The 18,361-nt window shown below is 39.2% G+C and overlaps 1 protein-coding gene across 5 annotated transcripts in view; it reads left to right on the top strand.

Annotated features, from left to right (window-relative positions):
* Nucleotides 1-277: 277 nt before the first annotated feature.
* Nucleotides 278-18,361, top strand: part of Zfand6 (zinc finger AN1-type containing 6) — a 54,340-nt gene continuing 36,256 nt past the window's right edge. For 3 of the 5 annotated variants that reach the window (XM_013350193.1, XM_026784327.1, XM_005357694.2), the window contains exon 1: nucleotides 285-347. The gene's annotated coding sequence lies outside the window, so the exon portion shown is untranslated. Of the gene's footprint in view, nucleotides 348-18,361 lie in introns of all 5 variants that reach the window. The other 2 variants (XM_005357695.3, XM_005357696.3) reach the window with 2 other exon arrangements.

The following is an 18,361-nucleotide window of genomic DNA, read 5'->3' as shown; positions in this document are numbered from 1 at the left end:
AGTTGCTTCTGTGAATTTTCATTGTACTTTAGCCCAGACAAAAGAAAGCAAATCGCTTATGATGGGAAAACTGAAACATTGCAGCCTGTTTCTTTAAGAAACCAGCTTATCCAGGGGTTTAGTGTGTTTAACCTAACCTGCTAGCGAGGAAAAGTTCTTTAAAATAATGGATATTAGTCGCGTCCAATCACAGCTGTCAGCCTCACTAACAGGGAGGAGGTTTGGCTCTTCAGCCACTAGCATTGCGGGAGGTGGAGCTTGGTATTCAGGTTTGGTTGCTTTGGAGTTCAGCTCCAAGTGAAGTTAATCTGAGGTGAAGCAAACAGAAAATTGTGGAGGTTTTGTTGGTAGGATTTTTGTTCTAATCTTTTAATGATCTTATATTTTATACTTTTGCTTCTTTATGCTTTTCTGTATACTAGGCTTTGTCATTGTTTGTATTTTCTGATGCAAACTGAACATTAAAATTAAGCAGGGAAGCAGAACAAAAGGGCTGTTTGAACAGGAAATAGGTGCTCAAAGCCTGACTTTATTATTATTATTATTTTTATTTTAGAATGCAACTGCCATTAAAAACCTTTCAGTCAAAATCATCCTTTCTAGCAGGCTTTTCTCTTGAATCAGGTATTGAAGCAGCCATTTGTCAGTTTTTATATATGACATCTTGAGGAGGTCTGTTTGATATCATTTTCTTTAAATGTAAACTGTTTACTTGCTAAAAGAATGAGAAATTTGTTCTTTTTAAAAAATAGAAATGCCACTGTTTGATTTTTTTTTTCCTCTTAGTGTACCACTCCCCCTTGAACTCCAGTGTATTTTAAATTTAGGAATAGGTTGACATTTTTAGTATCTCAGTACAAACGTTATTGATAGATATATAGATAGTACATATAACAAAATAAAACTACTTTCTTCAGAATTCATTTTTTTGAAAGGCAAAGATAGTGGTTATCTCTTTAAAACAGGAAAAAGTGGGTTTATATTTTTAATAGCTATATGTGGGCTACCAAAACTTGAAAAAAGTATGGATCTGTTAACATTTTTTTACCTAAGTAATTGCAAGTATGCGTCAGTATTTTTTTTTTCTGTTGTGCCCTTTGCTCTCAGGAATCGAGGTATAAAAAGTTCCTTTTCATATCAACACAGTTGCCAGCCCAGCCCTCCCAGCCAGTGTGTGTGTGTGTTTGTGTTTGCTGTCTGCTTGTTCCAGAGCACTCGAAGCATTTAAAATGAATGCTTTTCTCCTGTGGCTATTGTTTAAACAATACTATAGTACAGTCAGTAAGTCACATGCGTGCTCACAGTACAATTGCATGGCCTCTTTTTCCCTCTACTTCTGTAGCTTATATTTCTGCATTTTACAATAGCTGTAAAATTGTGTATTGGACGTCCTGTGTTAAACCAGTCTTAGTTCTGGTAGTTGTTTAGTCCTCTCAGCTGATCTAGTTCTAGTTTTTCATCTTTAGGTTCTTCATTTTTCATTATTTTAAATGGTATTGCAGTTACTATTTATCTGTATCTACTACAGTACTTTTTGCAAAATACTAATTTATTCAGGAAAAAAGTCGCCTGTGGAATAGGCTTACCTAGATAAGAGAATGTCAACCCTCACTGGCTTAACTTTGTGCCTTTTGAGCTCCGCATTGTTGATTAGTTTTTGTCTAAACAAATATTCTATCTTAAACTTCATTTTCCAAGATACAGATGAATCTAAATGCATTTTCTGGTTATTAAAATTAGCTTACCCACTTTAGTAAGCAATTGTGTGTCTGTTGGCTGTTTTATTTATTTATTTTGCGTATTGCTCTCAGCATGTTCAGGGCTTAACATTTTACACTGGCTTTGTTGAAGCCAGCTCTCCTGAGTATGTGCTGCTTCTGTAGGCTTATACCATAACATGTTTTTTCCAAAGAAAATATATCAGGAACTTTTTTTAGAGAGTCCCAATGAGAGCACTTGTTACCTCTTTCTGAACATGTAATAATTAAACAGCCATTGTTAATTGTGTTTCTGTACTTAAAAGGCAAAATTTATATAGTTCTATGTTTTAAAATATCAATACTTTGCCAGTATTTGCAGGTTTTTAGTTAAAGGTAAAAGATAACTTTATACACAGTGTTTCCACCCATGTCTGTGCTTAGGGACAGGCTTTGTTTTCCAAGAGTGCTGATCCGTGCTGTCAGGAACTGGTCTCTAGGCGTGATAGGCTGTAGCTGAGTTAGAGCTGGTGGACTGATGTTGCAGAATAAATTTGACAGTTGTTTTAAGGCAAAATTCGAAATGACTAACTTTTAATAGGGATAATGATAAGCATGGACTGCTTTGTTACTCATAATGAGCACATATAATCTTGACTTAGTCGATCTCATTTTGCATTGTAAATGAGTTTGTTTCCTGTAAATTTTTCTTATAATTTACTGATGACTTAGTATCATTATTTTCCTAGCTGCTATTGCTGTGCTTGTCTTGATGTTTGTTTCCAGGGCAGTAGAGGTTTTTTTTTGGGGGGGGGGGTGCTGTTTAATGCCAAATTTTTGTTATGGTTGATGAATGATTTTTTTTCCCAGACATTTTTATTTCTTCATATTTGGAAAAGAAGAAAACAAATAAATTATTTGTATTTCCATCATAAATATGTCCCTTATTCTTAGAAAAAAAAATGTCTGATTTTCTTACAATTTAACCTTACCACATAAAGTAGAGATGAAAATAATTATATACGTAGTAATTTTAGTAGCAGCCACTTAAGCGATGCCTGTTGATTAAGTTTTAATAGTTACTAAGGTAAAGACTTACCTGTTTATGTGCTCTGGGGAGCACTAACACTTTGAGAAATGATTACCCTGACCAGTTTCTCTCCTGCTTCTCTGCTCTATTGGTCTCTGGTTGACAAGTAGGAACTGTCCTCTCAGTTTATTGGCTTAGTGGAAGAGTAAATGTCTGTGAGTGTAGGGAGAAGAGAGTTTGTAAATTTACCTAGATGCTGGGGAAAGATGTGAGAAGTGAAACAAAGTCCCTACTGTTATCACAGATAACAGTAGGATGTAATGATTTTTCCCCCTCAGTCATATGAGAAAATTTTTTTTGTTTTTTTGTTTTGTTTATTTTCAAGACAGGATTTCTCAGTAGCTAAGGAGTCTGTCTGTCCTGGAACTAGCTCTGTAGACCAGGCTGACTTCAAACTCACAAAGATCCGCCTGTCTCTGCCTACTGAGTGCTGCGATTAAAGCCACCATCACATGGCTCATATGAGGAAAAATTTTAATGGGCAATAAGTTGATAAAACTTGAGGCAACCTAGAAGCTTGTTTTTTATGAGGTTTCTTTGTTCTGTATAATAACAGATTTTAGAGTTTTGAAATGTCTGACCTGTATTGGCTTCTACGTGTTTTATGAGGTGACTTCTATTGGTAACATAGGAAGTACTCATTTATGAGCTGATATCTGACTCTGTTGGGTGAATTTGGTCTTCTTGGTTTGGATGTTCACTTGAAGCAGGTTGTGGTTAGTGGTGTGGGGAAGATGAGAGCAGATCCATCTTTGTACATTTATTTCAGTTCTGCCCTGTGCAGGCACCTGGATCTCTTCCCTTCATGGATTTTTGTCCTGCCTGATTTCCTCAGTAACATTTAGTACTCATGACAGCTTTGAAAACCTTCTCATAAGTTCAGTGACACTATCTGTGCTCCTATTTGTAAACCTTTGTGTCCTTTGTAAGTGTGTAATAGAACTCTATAGGATTCTTAACCCTTTCCTCATTCCAGCCACGTGTCCTTACTGTTATTGGTTCCAGGACTGGATTCTTTAACGTGGGTGGGGGGACACGGACACAGGCACTTGAGTGTGCCTGTGTGTGCATGGGTGTGGTACTTGAGACCTGTAGTCATCCTGCTTACCAAACTGTGGGTGGGGGATGGGGGACCAGGGGGTTCGGACTTGGGTGTCATTCTGATGATTCCTGTTCCCCAGGTAACCACAAAGTTTTAACTCTAAGTCAGTAGTTATATCTAGGATCTGTCCACTTCATTTCCTCACCTCCTTAGCATGAGCCACACTGATTTTTGCTTAAAATTATTAGAACAGCTACCTTGCTGACCTCTGCCTCATTCTTTGCAGAGAGAATGTACTGCTGACTGTACAGTGTTGTCTAGCTGGGGACTCCTGCCTCTGGAGCTGTAACTACCTAGAGGTAGTAATAATGCCAGCTCATTCTGGACTAAACATTCTCTCTGGTAGTCTCTAAACAACCTTAAAAGTCATGGGACATTTAGAAAGGCTAGCTAATTTGTCCAAAATTGCCTTCGTGTGTAGCTAACACAATGAGATTGAAACCAAAGTCCTTTCCCACTGCTAAGCTATGTTCCGTTTTGAGATAGGGTCTCACTGTAACCCGGGTGTCTTTGAACTTGGAGCAGTGGTTACAGATGACACCATGCCTTGCTGAGTGTGTCTTTCTAAACTTGAGTGTAAGAGTACTTGTCTAGATTTTTACTGCTTTTTTTTCCTCACACTACTCTACTTTATTCTTTAACCAGCTGTTTACAGTTCTCTTCAGGACAGACTCAATTTTTTGACATTTTTTGGAGGAACTTTCCAAAAAAAGACATGACACTTTAGTGTGCATCTTCATGATATAAGAAGAAAAAAGAATGAGACATAGGAAAAGTGTAAAGGTAGTTTTCCATATGTGGCCTGTTTTGAATTTCTAAACTGTTGAATTCCTCACATTTAATAAAAGCTTGTGAGACCAGGCTGTGTTAGTGGAAGATTAGGCAGAGTGTGAAAGCGCTGTATCTGAGCTGTGGAAAAGCTAATGACTGCTTCTGTAGCTGATAGACTGGGCCCTGGGTAAAGGTCTATCCTGCATCCAGGTGTGTAAAGTGTCTGCACAGGGCAAACAGGCTTTCTGGGTAAACATATTGCATGCCAGATGAGGCTGCTTACCAGTTCTTCTGTATCAGATGAGACTTTGCCACAGATGATGTCAATAAAAAGGATGAAGGTGAGAAAAAAAAATCATTGGCTGTGATTAATTTTCATTTCAAATATTTCTTTCCCTTTTACTGTCCTCTGTTATCTACCCTACAATGTATGTGTTTAAAGCAAAAGGTCCTTCATTGAAAACCAGCAAAATACAGCTTTCCATCTTAGTTTTGAAGAAAGGGGTAATGAGCTAGGATTTAATTTCTTTAAAGAAGTATTAACATACTTAATCACCATTGGAAATAAAGGTAGAGTAAATATTTCATAGGTTGTTTGAAAACTAAAGGGTTTGTTTTTAACTTAAATTTTTGTGAAACAGAAACTACTAAACTGCTGTAAAGAATTTTTTTTTAAAGATTTATTTATTTATTATGTACACAATGTTCAGCCTCCATGTATGCCAGAAGAGGGCACCAGATGGTTGTGAGCCACCATGTGGTTGCTGGGAATTGAACTCAGGACCTCTGGAAGAGCAGTCAGTGCTCTTAACCTCTGAGCCATCTCTCCAGCCCCTGCTGTAAAGAATTTTAAGGTAGCATATTTAATATCCAAAATAATGTCTAGCTAGTTTTTGATAGTGAAAAATAGCAATATGTGTTATAACAATGTGACAATTTATGCTTTAATAGATTTTTATGTTATATAACATATGTAATTTAGAAAGAATTTTATGTAGAGTGCAGAACCATATATTCGTAGCTGTAGCATTGTGCGTGTGTATGTGTGTACTAGGCTTTTCGAGACAGGGTTTCTCTGTAGCTTTGGAGCCTGGCCTGGGACTAGCTCCTGTACACCAGACTGGCCTTGAACTCACAGAGATCCACCTGCCTTTGCCTTCCAAGTGCTGGAATTAAAGGCATGTGCCACCACCTCCTGGTTTAAAATAAATATTTTATTAAGAAAATTAAATATGCCAAAGTGTGGTTTTAAGTGACTGCTGTAGCATCTCAACAGAGAAGACTGATTTTTAAGCCAAGGTGACCAGGAAATTAGAAAAGGGGTAGCCTACAGGCTTTAATGATTTGTTATATATATTTGCTACTGCATTGTAGCAGAGAGCCTCCTCCTTTTTACAATTTCAGTTATAAATCAAAAGCATAATTCACCTTTAGTGATATGACCAAAAAGTCGTCAAGTGGAGAAAAAAATTGTGTTAGGAAAAAAAGCTTCTTTTAGCTTTTTGCAACCAAAGTCATGCTGGTTAGCAGATGCTACCTGTATTCTACTTGTCCAGTAGCTTGGCCTCACTCAAGCAGTTCTTGGCAAGGGAAGAGGCTCCTAGGGAACTAGGGTGACAGAATGGTGTGAGTGTGAGCCACACTGAGCTGTGAAAGCTTCTTTCTTTACAGAGTAGTGAGAACTGCTTAGGAGGATTGGTTCCGTGATAGCAGCTCCTACTGAACCCCCAGTCACATTTGCTCTGTTTTTACAGGGCTGAGAAGGTAACCAGAGGGCTTTGAACCTTCTAGGGACGTTCCCTACCACTAGTTCTGTGACTAGCCTGCCCCTGAACCTGTCCTTTTAATTCTCTTTTGAGTTGATGCGTGAGTGTTTTCCTTGCATGTATGTGCACCCACTTGTATGCCTGTTGCCTGAGGAGGTCAGAAGTTAGCATCGCATTCCCTGACACTGGAGTTGTACATGGTTGTGAGCCGCAGTGTGGGAAGCATTCTCTTTAGCTACTTGCATTAAATCTTTATGTGTATGGCTTGTTCTTTGTTTTTTATATAAGTGGAAATGCTTTGTCATGTGTATAATAACTCAGTAACTGTTAAACAGTTTGTCTTTCACTTGTATTAGTAATACTTTGAAATTGTTTCCTCTCATAGTACTTGGTATGATCAGATTGAAATTTTTAATCATCCTGTGGATATAGAGCAGATACCTCACTGATGCTAATTTGCATTTTCTAACTATTAATAATGTTTATAGTTGTTGATAGTTAATGCTAATACCCTACCTCTATGTGGATATAGTCTTTCTGTCTTTCCAGTTCTCATTCTACCAAGACTCAATTTCTTGTCTCATCTTTTCCTTTAGCCTCTGATTCTCTCTTGAATCACACTTCTTCCTTCCCAATACTCAAGGCTTATAAAGCTGGTGATCAGTTCTTCCATCTACTCTGCTTCTAAACCTCAGCTACCAGAAGAAAAGCACATTATATTTGTGGTTTTTGACACAGCTACCATTTTCCTGCAATTTTAAAATATTTTATTCAAGGTAAAACTTTGTTTTTATTTTATTTTAAACTTTTTTGGTTTTGTTTTGAGACAGGGTTTCTCTAACAGCCCTGGCTGTCCTGGAACTGGCTCTCTAGACTGGCCTCAAACTCACATAGGTCTGTCTGCCTGTGCCTCCTGGCTTTATTTCAGGCTTTTATGCAGAAGTTGTGTGAAATGATCAGTAGCTCTGCTGACCCTACTCTGCCCTTACATTCTGTCTTCCATTCCAGTTTGACTTGCTGTGTTATACTCAGTGTGTGTGTGTGTACATGAGAATTGTGTGTCAGCAAGCTGGAGACATGTACCCCAAGTACTTTGTACTTCCTTAACAGAATATTCTCTTAGTGAGATTAAACTATCAGATTCCATGAGTTGATGTTTGGGGATAGTATGACATAATCTTGTGTCTGTATTCAGCTTTGTCAAAGATCCCAACAGTATCTTTTATTATAATTTATTTTTTTTACCACTGATCTGAAAGTAGCAGAGAGATGTATTGGGAATGAGGATGTAAATAGGGGAATAAAACAGGGACCAGAGAGAAACGTGGGGACGTTCTAACCAAAAGGTATACATGTATGAGATGGCCAAAGAATAAATAGAAGTTTCAGTATGAACTTTATAATTTACAACCCCTTCTTGGGTGTCCTTTTAGGTAATAGCCTTTTCCCATCTAACTGTGTGGTTGGTTTAAACTGTTGTCGCTTTACAGGACTTGGACTTCCATAGCATTTCATCTCATAGTTACCATCCAGATTGTCATGAGATTTTCTCAGCTTCCTGTTTCTGCCTCCTAATTCACAAATACCTGTACCTTCGTCTTCATTTCTTTCATGATGGGAAATACACATCCATCCTGGGTAAGGAAATTCTCTTGACATGTACAGTAGGCCAGTTCTATTTAACATGGTAGGTAATGGTAAATTTTTATATTTAAATTAAGTGAAATTAAAAGGCTGGAAAACTCCATGTGGCTCATTGATACTCAATGGACAGCACATGTTTAGATTCCTTTATATCCTAACATTTGAAGGATTTTCTTAGAGGCCCTCCATGGTCTTTAGCTTTTTATCTATTTGTCTTCATGTGTCAAACAGTTGTGTGTATGTTATGTTTTGGTCAAGGAATTAAATACATTCTTTACAGATACCATATGTCTTGCCTTAATCACCCTTACATAGTTCTGTTTGGTGTGTATAGACCTTCATATATTCCTGACAGGATACTCCAGTTTACAACTTCTTTTTCACTCATCATACAAGACGGCTGTAATTCAATACGTCTGCCTTTATGTTAAAGCACAGCATGGTAGGGACCTTGCAGTGCTTACTTTGTCTCCTCAGAGCTTATATTCAAATAAATGTTGAGGTGAAATTTTGCCTCTATCTCTAGATGGTCCCTGTTGGTTAATATACTATTTGTGTAGCTCCCCATGTCTGTAAAAGTGACTAGCCTTCCCTGTAGCTGCCTGAGCTCTTTCTCCCTAGTCTCCTTTAGACTAGTTTGGGCTCTAGACCTTGACATCTGTGTAAATGCTGGAACTGTGTTTTATTATTCTACTGTCCTTCTCGAATCCAGCCTGTAGGTATTATACATCAGGGATAGTAGGCTACTGTGGCTTTGCTCACACTAAGTTGAATCTGTTTTCTTTAACCCAGAATATCCGTCCTGTTTTAAAATACTAACCAGGCAACATCATAAACAAAGCAATCCCCTCTTGTGACATAGCAAGTCACTGTTCTGTAGCTTCCCTTCCTTGGTTAGGTTTACACGTGTTTGTTTGGTTTGCTTTTGTTTTTCATATGGTTTTGTGATTTGCTAGCTTTCTTATCTTTCTGATACTAGTGGCCGTTCCTTATTCAAATATGTAGCTCTGGAACTTTTCCAGGTTGCATATCTATTACTCTTAGAACAAGAATTAGAACCAGGTACTTGTGTGTATACACATTCTTTGAAGTGTGTGTGTGTGTTTTGTATTCTCAACCCAGATATACTTAATACTTGATCTTCATGGAAATGCCTCTTGAAATGATTGATTAGTAACCTTGACTCGTGTATCAGAATCCATGTCTGATTCTGCACTTGCTTGGCCTTTTAGATGGTTTCTTGGTTCAGATCATTGCTTTACCTCTACAGTGGTTTGACTATTGCTTGAGTCCTACAGAGGTGAGAAGCTTAAGTGTACCAATACTGAGAGGTGTTAGATTCTTTTAGTAGTAAAGGATTTGTACAAAGTAATTGGGTCAGAAGAGAATAAATTGGTCCACGGGAGTGAATTCCTCTGAGAATGATATTTATAAAAGAGAGGCATGGCTTCATAATCTGGCTTCCTGTCTCATCATGTGTTCTTATGCGTGACTCCTGCCCAGTGATGTGTCCTCTGCTATGAGGCCCTCACTAGAGGTCAAACCTCGGGCTACCCAGTCTTGGACTGTCAGACTCAAAACAACAAGCTAAGTAACCTCTTTATAAATGTTCGTGTATTTTGTTACAGGGACAGAAAACAGACTAATACTTGCCAGCAGTGTGACTTGAGCCAGTTCCATGATTTCTCTAATTTCCTCATCTGTTTCTACCTCCCAAGGACATTGTGAAGATTGGAGGGGACAGTGCAGACAAAACATTGGAAGTCCTCTTCTGTTCTTACCTTGTCCTGTGAGCTCACTGGCAGTTTATTTAGTCTGTACTACCCCATTGTCTTTTTACTGGCAGAGGCAGGAAGTTACCTAAGTGAATTTCCAGTAGACCGTTTAGTAGAGAAAACCCAGATAGCCAGGCGTGGAGACACACCTGTAATTCTGGTATTAATGTTATGTAGTGTGAGACCCTCCTGTTAAGTTGGGGGCATAGCCCCAGCCCCTGGCTTTGCTCTGGACTCCAAATCCCAGCATGCAAGGTCCTGACCCCTCCCTGGCAGTGGGGGGTCAGGACCAGTCCCACAGGGTATTTAAGGGGCCTCCTAGAGGAGGAACACGTGGTTTTCGGGTCTGCATGGGCTCCTTGCTGTCCTGTCTCCCCGCCATGCACTCGGCCACCCGAGAGCATCTTACTTAATAAAACGATGGGCATTTTGATTTGGTTTGCTCAGGCCAGGGGCTGGGGCTACACCCCCAACTTAACACCTCCCTCAACCCCCTCCCCCACCACAGAAAAGAACCAGGAGAAAGGTATTAAGAGAGTTGTATTGGAGAGAGATTTGTTCCCTGCTACTAGCTAGAACTCTGAAACTGGAGCATGGGAACAAAAAGTGACAAGTAGCAGGTGGTGGGCATTGTGATTTTTAATACTAGGAATTGTATCTCTTTGGGCAGCAGAGTCTTATTGTGTATTTATGTATATGAGTGTTTTGCTCAAATATATGTCTATGCAGCAGGTGCAAACCTGCCTTTGAGGTCAGAAGAGGCCATCACTTCTCCTGTATCTGCCATGTGAGTGCTGAGAATTGAGCTTGGTCCCTCATGTGCTCTTAACCTCTGAGCCCTATCTCCAGTCCCAGAAAGTAGAGTCTTAATTTTCTTTTTACTTTTTAATTTTTAAGAACATTTAGAAATACTTTTTTTTTGGCATTCATAAAATATAAGACCATGTACCTGAAGCAGCACTGAAAATTTAAATGCTGCTTTACTAGACCTGTCAGTTGTGGCAGAGGTAGACACAGTTCTATGCTCCTGCCTATAGCAGTCTGAATTCTTTTCATACACCTCCATTCAGATAAACTGAATCCTTGACTACAATAGGAAATATCAGAGTGGACAAATATGAACCCAACATGGAGCTTATTAAAAGGATGTTTCATAAATGTGGTTTTAAGTGCAGGGTTTAGAAAGAGAGACATTGAGGGAACGTACACGGCACACCCAAGTGTATGTACGAGCTTCTCGAGGTAGAGCTGTGCTTTATTGTGTTCACAGTAGTCATATATGTGACTTTGTGGGTTTCAGAGCTATGAACTTCAAAGGGTTGCTGAGAAATGTAAATGAGGGGCTAGATGGTGTTGGTGCTTCCCGCCAAGGCTGATGATCTGAGTTTGTTTCCCAGGACCCACATGGTAGAGAGTGAACTGACTCCCTCTGACTTCGCTAAGAGTCTTGTGTGTGTCCACATACCAAATAAATGTAATACTTTTTAAAAAATGTAAATAAGTTACTGGAGAATTCCTGAGGGAAATGACAGGATTACAGTGGATAAAGTCAAACTCCAGATCACAGGGATGCTAAAAGGTAGGTATTGTCACTGTAAACAAAAGTCTTTTGTGTGAGTCCCAGAAATAATCCAAGAATGGAATAAGACCACACGTGTAACCCAAAGCCCAGCTTTGTTGATTACTGTTTTAACATTATTGGAACATATTTCTCTCTAAAACGATAGTAAACGAGGGTTGTCACAGCAAATTTTGATATTTTTTGTGTTGGAATTCTTGATTCTCAGCTAGCTTCTTATAGTCTCTTGTGTGAGAGACTCCTCTTCTTTTGCATATCCTCATAACTTACCCTCACCTGCCCCATCTTAAACCTGTCACCAAAAGTTTTGGGGTTTCTACTAAAATATTCCTTGATGTTGGTTCACACTTCAGTAGGTTTTGATTTAGAAGGTTTTCTTATCATATCTCTGACTCCATTCTGCAAACAGAAGTCACCAAAAGGAAATACTGTCAAAAAAGAATTTCATCAGTGAGTCAGGGTGGTTCTTTAGACCCAGTGATTGGGGAAGTGAAGCAGGGAAGTTTACTTGAGCCCAGGAGTTCAGGACTGAGCTGGGCAGTGTAGGAGACCCGGTTTCAGGGGTTGGGAATGGGTTCAGGAAGATTTCGTTAATGTTCTGTTGTCATTTTAGTCCGTCCTAAGTGTTAGGTGATTTTTATGTCAGAGAAGGGTGAAGAAAGGGAACTAGGGAGCGAAGGCCCTTCAGGATGCCGAGTGACTGACCGTCCATGTGATAAACTCCAAGCCACATTGTATTCTAACAATTTGAATGGTTTTCTTAGAGCAATCAAATATCCCTTAAAAGGAATGGGTTACCAGGACCATTTTGTTCATTTTTATAGAGAGTTCCATTGAGATAAAACAGTATTTTAATAATACAGTGTTAATGGTGAAAATCAAGTGAAATATCTTAGATAAAAAGATTTTTAAAAAATCACTTAAGGTTACTGATTTGTCCTCAATATTCCTTGATCAAATGCTCTTGATTCATTCTTTTTAATAAACATTCTAATTTTAATAGATATTTAATTTCATCCTTGATATAACCATTTGTATTAGCAACTGATTATGTTCCTGAGTTTGAATGTTTGTTCCTGATAATGCAGAAATCTTACATCTCAGACTACAAGCAAATCATTTACAATGACTATTTAGTTGACAGATTAAGAGCTGTTTTGCATTTTCAGTACCTTTTTTTAGAGCAAGAGCGCACTGAAAAACTTGAGTGTTTGTCAGTACAGAAAGAATGACAATCCAGTTCAGTAGTATGTGGTCATTTGATCTAGGCTTATCGTGTCTTATGAGTAACCGTAGGAAGAATATTTCATTCTGACTAGAACTTTTCATGTTAATTTCGTGAGAAAGGGTAATATTGATTGATAGAAGAGGAAGGAAGATACTATATTTCAAGTAAATACTTTGTTTGTTAGGACCTTAAACAGAGTAAAAGAGATGAATGATTATTAAATAATGTTCCAGGTAAACAGAAAGTAGGTAAGATACTTATACCCATGGGTAAGGTGTTACAGTGCAGCATTTTTATTCCACTTTTTTTTTTTATATTTGTGGATGGAACCCAGGGACTTGTGCATGCTGAGGAAATTCTGTGCTACTGATTCACCTCTCCAGCAAAGCTGAGAATTTTTCTAAAATTATGATCAAGAAATCTGGTCATTTCATCATGTGCTAGATAGTTTTTATGTCGGTTTGACACATCTAGAGTCATCGGAGAGGAGGGAGCTTCAGCTGAGAAAAGGCTCCCCATAAATTCATTCTGTAGGAAAGCCTGTAGGACATTCTCTTAACTAGTGATTGATGTGGGAGCGCCTCACTGTTGACAGTGGTTTCTGTCCCATCTGATCCCGCAGTTGTTAATAATTATAAACTGGTTGGCCTATTAGCTCTGGCTTCTTATTCACTAATTTCTAAATCTTAACCTGTAATACTTGTCTGTGTTAGCCACGTGGCTCTGTACCTTTATTAGTGCGAGGCATTCTCATCTTGTTTCCTCTACTTCTGGGTGACGACTGCAGACTGAATCTTTCCTCTTTTCAGAATTCTCCTATTTTTATTGGCCTGCCTCTATTTCCTGCTTGGCTACAGGCCAGTCAGCGTTTTATTAAAATACAAGTGACAAATCTTTACATTGTCCCACAGCACTGCACCCTTTGTGGGTGATGCCACCCCTGGCTGGGTGCTAAAAGAAAGCAGGTTGAACAAGCCGTGAGGAGCAGTACCCCTCTGTGGCCTCTGAATCAGTTCCTGTGTCCAGGTTCCTGTCCTGTTTGAGTTTCCTGCCTTGACTTTCTTCAGTGATAAATAGTGTGATGTGGACTCATAAGCCAAATAAACACCCTTCAACTTGCCATTGGCCATGCTGTTATAGCAATAGAAAACCTAGCTGAGACACGTCATTTACTTGAGCTATGTCGTTTTCTGACTGGACTTCGTAGAATTTGCTTTATAGTTTCGAGAGAGAAAGGCAAAAGAACTGACATAAAGATAGACGTTCTCATTCCTGCAAACTGTGAATATTTTGAAATAATCCAAACACGGGTCTTTTGTAACTGCGTTTTGTGAAGTTCTGATGCATTATGCCAACCAAAGAAAGAAAGAGCTGGGAGAGTGGAGCACCCCCGGAGCACCCAGACCTCTGACTGCCCTCTTGATGTAGCAGACCTTTCTGACTCCTCCCACTGTAGGAGAGAAGCATTCTCATGTGGAGCAGGCTATCACTCTCTGGAAATAGTTGGGGTAGAGAGAGTAAATGAAGCTGGGAGTTTTTCTCCCCAAGAGAGTTTTCCTGTGTACCACAGCTTTTCCAGCTTAACCTCATCTGTGGTACCCAAACTGGAGAGCACTGGCTTTGCTGGTTAGTTTACAAATTAGACATTTTTCCTAAGTCCAGTGGACTAAATACGAGCCATATGTGACTTGATGAAAATTGTGATTCCTCAAACTTAAGGTATTTTGAGAATTCTGTCAGCTGTCTAGTCAATGCCGACTTTGCAGAGGAAGCCTCTTGTATATTACCATCCAAACACCACTTAACCTACTGGGCAGCTGATTTCACAGTGGTACTGTTTGCAGGAGACCATTTCTCCCTTTTACCTTTTCTCATTTTTCTCTGCAGTGTTGAATTTGGAAGTCCTTACGCCTTTTTTAATGTCTGTCCGGTAGTTCAGAACAGAGACTATGAAGTGGACCATAGCAAGAGAATACTTATGCATTAGTTCAAGGTGGACCATCTAGATAGCTTCCATATACGCTTTAATCTCCACCTCTGAAATTTTTTACCTAATTTCCCCTAAAATTGGAGTATTGTTAATTTGAGCATTCACATAAAGATTTAGGCATCCTTCTTTTAAATAGTAAGATGGTGATAAATACAACTTGGCCCCTACCAGCTACTTATGGTTAGTAAAAATGACACTTTCTAAAGGTGGTGTCTTAGGTGGATGCCCTCGAACTTGCTGTCCAGAATGACTTTGAGCTTCTGACCCTCCCTCCTAAATACTGGTATTTCAAGTGTGTGCCACTGTGCCCAGTTTATGTTGTGCTTGGGGTTGAGCTCAGGAGTTCATCTGTGCTGGTAGAACACTTTACCTGTTTAGCTACATCCCAGCCCCAGCACATTCTTATCCTAGCTAACCAAAAGCATTTATTAATACTAAAATCACAAGTCCTCTTTCTTAAACTTTACAACGGAGGTTTTGTTTTGTTTGTTCACCCTTAAGAAAATTCTTTTGGGAATGCAGTAACTCAAAAGAAGACACAAGTTTTAAGAGCTGGCATTAGCTAAGCATAGTGATTGCATGCCTATCTCAGCACTCCAAAGGCTTAGGCAGGTGGCTTAGTAGTTCAAGGCCACCCTATGCTACTTAGTGAGACATATTACAAACAAATAATGACAGTGAAAATTTGGAGCTTTCCTGAATCATTAAGTGTGGGTTCTTTCCTTCCGCTATTTATTCTTTCTTGTGTTGCTTTTGAGGCAGAATTTCACTATGCAGCACAAGTTGCTTCTAATTTACTCAGGAGATCTTCTGTTTTTCTATTTCCCATGTAAATTAGATCCATATGGGTCTCTTAGGGTCCTCATTGTTGTCTAGGTTTTCTGGGATTGTGATTTGTGGGTTGGTGTTCTTTGCTTTATGTTTAAATACCACTTATGAGTAGTATATATGACAATTGTCTTTCTGGGTCTGGGTTATCTCACTTGATAGGATGTTTTCTAGGTGCATCCATTTGCCTGCAAATTTCAAGGTGTCGTTATTTTTTTCTGCTCCATTGTGTAAATGTACCACATTTTCCTTATCTATTCTTCAGTCAAGGAACATTTAGGTTGTTTCCAGGTTCTAGCTATGACAAACAAAGCTGCTATAAACATAGTTGAGCACATGTCCTTGTGTCATGATTGAGCATCCTTTGGATATATATCCAAAAGTGGTATTACTGGTCTTGAGAAAGGTCATTTCCTAATTTTCTGAGAAATCACCACATTGAAATCCACAGCGGCTGTACCAGTTTGCACTCCCACCAGCAATGCAGGAGTGTTCCCTTTACCCCACAACCTCTCCAGCATAAGTTGTCATCAGTGTTTTTGATCTTGGCCATTCTTACAGGTGTTTTGATTTGCATTTCTCTAAGGATGTTGAGCATTTCCTTAAGTGTTTTTCAGCCATTTTAGATTCCTTTGTTGAGAGTTCTCTGTTTAGGTCTGTACTCTATTTTTTTAATTGAATTATTTGTTCTTTTGATGATCAATTTCTTAAGTTCTTTGTATGTTTTGGAGATCAGACCCCTGTCTAATGTGGGGTTGGTGAAGATCTTTTCCCATTCTGTAGGCTGTCGTTTTGTCTTGTTGACCGTGTCCTTTGCTTCACAGAAGCTTTTCAGTTTCAGGAGGTCCCATTTATTGTTTCTCTCAGTGTCTGTGCTACTGGGGTTTTATTTAGGAAGTGGTCTCCTGTGCCAATGTGTTCGAGTGTACTTTTCTTTTCTAATCAGGTGCAGGTTTTATGTTGAGGTCTTTGATTCATTTGGACTTGAGTTTTGTGCATGGAGATAGGTTTGCATCTATTTTCCCCATTCTTCTACATGTTGATATCCAGTTATGCCAGCACCATTTGTCAAATATGCTTTCTTTTTTCCATTTGAAATTTTTTGCTTTTTTGTCAAATCAGGTGTTCGAAGGTATGTGGATTAATTAATTAATATCCGATTCGGCTCCATTGGGGCTCCAATCTTGCCTCTCCCCCTCTGTGAGACCAGAGTACACATTTTACCACTCTCCTTCCTACTGTGTTCTTTTGTGAGAATCTAGTGCAGAGACTACTGTCTTAGTGATCCACACGTTTTAAGGAAAAGGAATTAGGAACAGGGTAGTCATAATAATGTCTTTGCTGAGGATAGAATCTGCAAACTGCAAAATGGCCCTCTACCACTGGCCCACACCACCCACCTCCTCTCCCTTTTTACTTTCACTTCTGTGTGTGTCACTGAAATAATTGTGGTTTGTCCCTGGTGTTTAGATGTTAACATTCTTTATCTTCTCCAAGTGCAGGATGCTGTGTAGTGAGTGCGTTTGCTCCTCAGCCCGTGTTGGCATTACAGAACATTGTTAGGTTTAAGGCATGTCTTGATACTTTCAGTTGCTGCTCTTGGTTGCTCATTAGCTGTTGCTTTGCTTCTGCCTTGCTACCTGGCATAACCAGAAATTAGTGTAATTTGGGTTTCTAGCAAGAAAACATGTTTGCAGATTAGGGAAGGCGGTGCTGGTAGAAAGGTTTGCTTCTTCAACTCTTAAGAGAGATGGGGAAGGTTGTATCAGTACAATAAGGAAGGAAGGGAGGGAATTTCAAATGTGAGCATCAGAACTTGTTACCATTGCATGGCATGTGTCAGGGAGCACTTATCTTGTGGTGTTGTGTCAGGCCCTGTTTCCTGTAACTCACTGTGGGTGCTGACCACATGTCAACCCTACTTACACTGGAGTAGGGATACAGCTGTAAGGTAGGAAGTCTCATTTTGTTTTACTAGATGTCGGAGACCAGCTTCGAAAAGGATACCACTTAGCAGGGTAGGAGCATGGGGATTAGAAAAATAAGTTAAGAGAACAAAGATGTGAATGAAAATAATACAACAGAAGCATAGGATAATACTGGGAGTGAGTTCCAGTGAATACGGAAATCCTTCTAAGTTTAATTTTCCGTACGCTTTTATACCCCAAAACAACAGCGGGAGAAGACAAAAGACGGCTTTAGCATGATACAAAGGACAACTGGAACAGTTACTTGCTTCAATACTTGGAACCATCCAGTCATTAATTCTTGAGAAAAGCATTCTATTGTTTAGGCAGTGAACCCACCCTAGACCAAGTATCCCGAAGGCAGCTCCTCGCTAGGTCAAACCTCTTAATTTAAAAGAAAGAGCAAAAGTATGCTTGAATATCCTAACCATTGGTCAGGGTGGAGTGGATCTACCTGTATGGGCCATCTTAATGTACAAAACACCAAGTAACCACACCCTAGGTCAGGATGTGTAGCCTTACTTGTCGACAACTGTGAACAAGTGAAAATAAGCTCACACTTTTGGGCCTCCTCAGCTCAACGCTAGGGACCATCAGAATGTCAGCTTCAAGTATTTTTTAAATATTGTAAACCTAAGCTTATAGAAAGCTACTGCAACCTTATAAATTCCTTGTGTGCTTCTTAGGAGGGTCCGAGCTCCATTAGTACTTTATCCAAAGTATTATTGTATTCTAGTCAGAATGTTCTAGTCAGAATGTTCTTTGGTTGTTGTTGGTTTTTGTGGTTATATGCACATGTTTTGGAGGCCAGGGGACAAGTTCAGATGGCATTCCTTAGGAGACATCTACCTTGTATTCCTTAGGAGACATCTACCTTGTATTCCTTAGGAGACATCTACCTTGTATTCCTTAGGAGACATCTAC

The sequence above is a fragment of the Microtus ochrogaster genome, chromosome 22 (genome assembly GCF_000317375.1).
Source record: "Microtus ochrogaster isolate Prairie Vole_2 chromosome 22, MicOch1.0, whole genome shotgun sequence".
NCBI lineage: Eukaryota > Metazoa > Chordata > Mammalia > Rodentia > Cricetidae > Microtus > Microtus ochrogaster.
Note: the sequence above shows the minus strand (reverse complement) of the source record. Positions and strands in the feature narration are given on the sequence as shown.